This window comes from Jaculus jaculus, chromosome 11 (assembly GCF_020740685.1).
Source record: "Jaculus jaculus isolate mJacJac1 chromosome 11, mJacJac1.mat.Y.cur, whole genome shotgun sequence".
NCBI lineage: Eukaryota > Metazoa > Chordata > Mammalia > Rodentia > Dipodidae > Jaculus > Jaculus jaculus.
In genome coordinates this window covers 94,145,782-94,152,793 of record NC_059112.1, presented here as the reverse complement: position 1 = coordinate 94,152,793, position 7,012 = coordinate 94,145,782, and positions in this window count along the sequence as shown.

The window sequence follows — 7,012 nt, the reverse complement described above, 5'->3', positions numbered from 1 at the left end:
TAAATACGGAACCGCTGGCGGCGCAGGGCGGGCGCTCGGGGCTTGGGGAGGGGGGACCATCTGCGAAGCCGCCTCCACATTCCAGGCCCCCCACCCCACCCCACCCCACCGCCCGGGAGGGTCCCCGCGGCCGCCGCCACGCGCCCTCCTCCACCACGACCTCCTCCTCCTCCTCGGGGCTGCAGCGCCCGGGCCCGCCCGGGTCCCACCTCGCCAGGGGCGGGCGTCCGCGCGATCTCGCTCCCGAGGCGCCCCGCGGAGCTCTGGCGCTGGCCCCAGTCGGCCCGTGGCTGGCTGCGTTTCTACCGTGCAGTTCCTGAGCAGGTGGCCCGCGCGGCACACTCCGGTTGCACGTGGGGCCTATCTGTGTCCTAGCACCCCGATGGGCTCAGCCTTGGAAGGGCTGGTTTTAGGAGTTTGTTCAGGCCTGAGGGCTCACAGCTTGACCCCACCTGCACCTCCTTCCTCTCCCAGCCTATCCTCTCCCTCCAAACACACTGGCCTACCCCCCCCCCCCCCGCCAACCTGCAGCACACCTTGAAACGTCTTTCTCATTGCCGGTGGGGGCAAGACTGTCTGGAGCCTTGGAGTGGGGGTTAGAGGGGAGCTGGGCATTGTTCCCTCGGTATTACCTCAGAGGGCTTGTCTTTAGCTCTTTGTACCCATTACACAGATGGGAGACTGAGGCCACAAAGGCAGAGTGAGTCAGGACCCAGCACAGCCGGCACTGGCTTCCTCTGTTGTCTTTCCTTTGCTGTCTTGATTCATGAGGGTTACAAACACACTTGTATTTCCTAACCTCCCTCTGCAGAGCTAGGATCACCTGGGCCTGAGGGCCTGGCTCCCAGGCTCCGCCCCCAAATGGGCTTCAGACAAGAGGTGTGACAGGTCCATCTGCATGTAATCAAAAAAAAGAAAAAGATGAGGGTTGGGCTTCAAGTTAGAGATAAGGACTGAAGAGATGGTTGTCCCCAGGTGAGGGAGTGAGGGAAGTGTGCAAAAAGCCTCACCCCCTGGTTACTACCCTGCACCATGAGGCTGTTAAGAGTTTCCTTTGGTATATTTGCTAGTTTCTACGCTCAACTCTGTGAACCCCTGAGGGTAGGGACAGTGTCTTCACATCTGGTGCCAAAAGATGCCGGTACATAGCTGGAGAGTGGTGGCGCACACCTTTAATCCCAGCAACTCGGGAGGCAGAGGTAGGAGAATCGCCATGAGTTCGAGGCCACCCTGAGACTACACAGTGAATTCCAGGTCAGCCTGGGCTACAGTGAAACCCTACCTTGAAACAAACAAAAAAAAGATGCCCTTGTTTGTTGACTGACTAAAAGATCAATGGAGGAATTTCTGCTCAGTGATGATTTTCTCCCTGGACTCAATCTATGTGCTTAGCTGACCTAAACCCTGGCAACTACTCCACCGACCTCTTAGACTCCTCCCAAAGGTATGGAGGGGATTTCAGAGCCTCTGAGATAGACACTCCATCTATCTCAGTATGCCATAGTGGGAACATCAGATCCTGGGGACAGCGAGACACCCGGTGGTCACTCAGCACCCCAAGAAGCAAATCTAAATGACACAAGGGACTCGTCAGGGCTGAGCTGCCCCAGACACTAGGCCAGACCCTACACACTGGCATGCTGGACGGGTAGAGAACAAAGACGTGGCATGTGCCCCTATTTCCCGGCCCTGCTCCCCACCCTTCCATTAGCCCAGCAAGACTTGTTTATATTAAGGCAGAAATTATTCCAGCCCTAATCAGAGGCCCTGCGAGGTTTCGGCATTCGAGGTATTTCTTTACCCAAGGACACTATCCAATCCTATAATTTCCATTCCCCCAGACGCCCCTGATTGAAAGCAAACATTTTTATATTTGGAAAGGAAAAGGGCTGTGTGCTATTCATAGCCCAGCCTGGCCGGCCAGAGCTATAGGGCCAGGGGGTGGTGGCAGCGAACCCAGGCTAGCTAAGCCTCGGGACGGATGTGGGAGGTCACAGGGACCTTGTGGGGGTTGGAGAGCTCCGTTTGTACCGAGCCTGAGGGGCAAAGGGGAACCCTTTGTAACCGAATGACTGCTTGACCAGGGATGCCTGCTGCTGCCCAGCCTCCCTGGGTAAGGGGCAGCTGGGAGGGGCTGGGGTGAGAGGAATGGGGTACCGCCTGATTACAGGTGAGGGTGCTGAGTTCCCCACCACAGGGACATTAGAATAGATTCCACGTGGGGAGTGGCCCAGTGGATAGCATTGGCAGACAGACGTCGCGCAGCACTTGCCAAAAGCCGCTTTGAGAAACTCCCTCTCCAGAGGACCTTGGTCTTCACCTTGTCACAGAACACAGTCCAGCCTCTCTCTGTTCACTCACCCATCACACGCAGCTTCTCTGGACCCGTGAGTCTCAGGTCTATCTCTTCCCTTCTCCCCTCATCTCTGCTGGTGGAGGTGGCGGCTCTCCACTTCGTTGCAGAAGTCCAGGCAGGCACCGGGCACCCTTCCCCCGAGCCAGGTACACCCGGCTGTTCCATGGGGTGGACTTTGCCACGCATTTTAGAAAGATTCCTCTTTCAGGCCTCCTGTGAAGTTAGCTTTTCTGACACTGAAATGAAATGTCTGGAAAAAAAAAAACAAGATCAACTTTTAAAAAAATTTTTTTTTTATTATTTATTTATTTGAGAGCGACAGACAGAGAGAGAAAGACAGATAGAGGGAGAGAGAGAGAATGGGCGCGCCAGGGCTTCCAGCCTCTGCAAAGGAACTCCAGACGCGTGCTCCCCCTTGTGCATCTGGCTAACATGGGACCTGGGGAACCGAGCCTCGAACCGAGGTCCTTAGGCTTCACAGGCGAGCGCTCAACCGCTAAGCCATCTCTCCAGTCCAAGATCAACTTTTAAGGAGGAGAGGTTTATGTTTGGCTCCTAGTTTTAGAGGGCAGTCGGTGATTGCTTGGCCAGGTGGCCTGGGGCCTAGGGGGAGGCCAAACATCCCCATGGCAGCCAAGGAATGAGAGAGAGGACAGAGGCCAGGGCTCCCACATCTCTCCTGACAAGGGCACTAGGCTCAATCTACTGCCTCCCTATGGTACCATCAGGCAGGGACCAAGCGGTCAACCAGGCATGGCTGTGGGGACATTCACCATTAAAGCCATAACATCTTTGAAGTAGTTTTCACGGGTGAAGAGACCAAGGCTTGGGGGGCTCTAGGAAAACCAGCACAGTCCCATCCATGTCCTTTGAGCCCTGGAGCTCCAGTGCTCACCTGGTAAAGCCAGTAAGGGGAAACTGAGGCTGTGGAGGTCAGGACTCACAGCCATTGATGAGGCTGAGGAAGTGTGTTCTTTCTTTATTTTTGTTTTTTATTTTTTGAATGAGCTAATATCAGGGAATCAATGCATGTGGTTGGAATGGCAGGATTTCAGTTTTCTCTTAAACTGTGATTTTTATTTCATCAGAGTCATGCATGAATACTGTCTGCCTTCTTGAAGTATGATTGGTATACAGTGAAATTACAATGGGAGGGGCTTCAAAGGTAGAGGGCTTCATGCCAACCAGAGTCCGGATCCCCAGCACCCACATAAAACCAGACCCAAAGCGGTACACATGTCTGTAATGCCAACGCCCCTACGGAATGGGAGGCAAAACCAGGCAAGATCCCAAAGTGCTTGGGGTTAGCTAGTCTACCATTCCCAATGTCAAACAACAAAGGAGACAAGAGAGGTGGAAAGAGGAGACAGACACTCCGAAGTTGTCCTGTGACCTCCATACACATGCCATGGAGTGGGTGTGTCTGTGCACACACAAAATAAACTAAGCGAATGATTAAAATAAATTTCAAAATGACAATGTGTAAAATATGAAAGTTGGTTAGTTTTTAAAACAGTATTGTTTAGAACTGCATTCTTTTTTGTTTTTTCTTTTTTCTTGGTTTCTTCCATCATACTGAACTAGTTTGTTAGTTCTAGTAGTATTTTTAGGAGTTTATATAGAGAGATAGCATTACTTCTTGATATTTATATATTTTCTTGTCAAATGCCCCTGTATAGATCCTCTAATACAACTTGAAAAAAGTGCTGAGAACAGACACCCTGGTTTTGTTCTTGGTTTTAAAGGAAAACATTTAGTTTTTGCCATTATGTATGAAGCAAACTGTGTAATTTTTTTTACATAGTTTATTTATTTATTTATTTGACAGAGAAAGAAGGAGGGAGGGGGAGAGAGAAAGAGAGAACATGGGCGTGTCAGGGCCTCCAGCCACTGTAAATGAACTCCAATTGCATGTGCCCCCTTGTGCAGCTGGCTAACATGGGCCCTGGGGAATCGAACCTGGGTCCTTTGGTTTTTCAGGCAAACACCTTAACCGCTAAGCCATCCCTCCAGCCCCAAACTGTGTTTTTAAATTTTTTTGTTTACTTATTTGAGAGACAGAGAAAGAGAGAGACAGGGAGGGAGAGAATGGGCATGCCAGGACCTCTATCCACTGCAAACGAACTAGTGCATCTGGCTTATGTGGTACTGGAGAAGCGAACCTCAGCCCTTAGGCTTCATAGGCAAGTGCCTTAACTGCTAAGCCACCTCTCCAGCCCAGTTTTTTTTTTTTTAATGTAGTTTTAATTATGTTATGTTTTCCTTCTGTTCCTATTTGGTTGAATGATGTTACCATGAAAGGGTGTTGGACTTAGTCAAATGTCTTTTTCTCCAATAATTGTGCTTAAAATGTAGTTTCCCTTTCCTTCTGTTGATGTGGCCTATTTGGTTAGTTCACTGTCAGATGTTGAAACAACTTCGCATTTCTGGAATAATAAAGCCCACTTAGTTCTGGTGTATCATTTTATGATTATATTAATAATAAAACTTGAATCTGGGACTTGGGAGATAGCTCAGTTGTTAAAGTGCTTGCTGTGAAAGCAGAAGGACCTGAGTTTGATCCCCAGAACCCACATAAAAAGCTATGAGTGGGCTGGAGAGATGGCTGAGGTTAAGGCACTTGCCTGTAAAGCCTAATGACCTGGTTTGATTCTTCAGTACCCATGTAAACCACATGCACTAAGCGGCACATGTGTCTGGATTTAGTTTGTAGTGGCAGGAAGCCCTGGCACCCATACTCATGCTCCCTCTCTCTCTCTCTCTCTCTCTCTCTCTCTCTCTCTCTTTCTCTCTCTTTCTCTCTCATTGAATAAAATAAAATTAAAAAGCCAGACATAATGGCACACACCAGATCTGTGGAGACAGAGACAGACAGATTCCTGGGACTTGCTATCCAGTCAGCCTCGCATTCTTGGTGATCACCAGGCTAATAGGAGGTGAACAATACTTTAGACTGTCTTCTGGAATCTACATGTGAACAGATACCTCCACACATGCATGTCCCTGCATGCACACAGACATGGTATGAATAATGTGTCTTATGGTGGCTCTGTGTAAGTTTAGAAATAAGGATAACAGTGGCCGCACTGAATGTGTTGAAATGTGTTCCCTTTCATTTATTTTTGGCAGTTTATATTAATTCTTTACATATTCAGAAGAATTGACAAGTGAAGCCATTCAGTCTCAAGCTTTTCTTTGCAGAAGTTTCATTATTACTATGTAAATTCTACTTGAGTATGTCTACTTAGATTCTTAAAGTTCTTCTTGGGTCAATTTCAGTTTTTCTTTTTTTCTAATTGTTTGTCCATTTCATCTCCGTCATCTAATTTGTGGCATACAGTTTTCAATGTGCTCTCTTATAATCATTGTTATTTCCATAAGGTTGGTAATTAAAGTGCTTGCCTTGCAAGCAGAAGGACCTGAGTTTGATCCCCAGAACCCACATAAACTGAAGCCATCTCTCCAGCCCTTTGTACCTCTGAATCTAATGTGTGTCTTTTTTTTTTTTTCCCGAGGTCAGATCTCATTCTAGCCCAGGCTGACCTGGAATTCACTACATAATATCAGGCCCTCTTCAGTTTCTGGTTTTAATGATTTCTCTCTCTCTTTTTTTCTTAGTAGAAAGGATTATATATCATAATCTACTGTCAATTTTGTAAATTTGGGGGAGGGGAATCAACACTTGGTTTTGTTGGCTTTCTTTGTTGTTTTCTACCTTCTATTCCAGTGATTTTTTTTTTTTTTTTTTACCAGAACACTAGTTATTTTCTTTCTGTAACTTATTTTTGGTTCAGGTTTTTCTTCCTTTCTTTTTAATATTTTATCTATTTATTTATTTGAAAGAGAGAGAGGAAGCATCAGATAGAGAAAGAGAGGGAGGGAGGGGAGAGGGAGAGAGAATAGGCAGGCCAGGGCCTCCAGCCACTGCAAACGAACTCCAGATGCATGCATCCCTTTGTGCATCTGGCTTACGTGGGTCCTGGGGAATCAAACCTGAGTCTTTAAGCTTCACAGGCAAGTACCTTAACTGCTAACCCATCTCCCCAGTGCTTTTTTGTGTTTTGGGTTTTTTTTTGAAGTAGGGTCTCACACTAGCACAAGCTGACCTACAATTTACTATGTTGTTTCAGGGTGACCTCGAACTCATGTTGATCCTCCTACCTCTACCTCCTGAGTGCTGGGATTAAAGGTGTGTGCCACCACACCTTGTTTATTCCAGATTCTCAAGATAGAAAGTTGTGTATTGGGGAGGTAATATGATGGAGAATGGAATTTCAAAGGGGAAAGTGTGGGGGGGGGAAGGGAGGGAATTACCATGGGATTTTTTTATAATCATGGAAAATGCTAATAAAAATTTTTAAAAAATTAAAAAAAAGAAAGTTGTGTATTGATGATTATTATTGATTAAAGATCATTACTATTCTTTCATGTGATTCACATCTGTCCATTTTCTGCTACCTGCCTATCCCGGAAACTTTCATGTGTTGTATTTTTATTTTACTCATCTCAAAGTATTTCAACTTCCTTTGTGATTTCTTTTTTAGCCAACTTGTATTTGATCGAATGGTGTTTAATTTTTATATATTTCTGAATTTCTAAATTTCTTTCTGTTATTATTATTAATTTTTGTTTTTTTAAGGTAGGGTTTCATTCTAG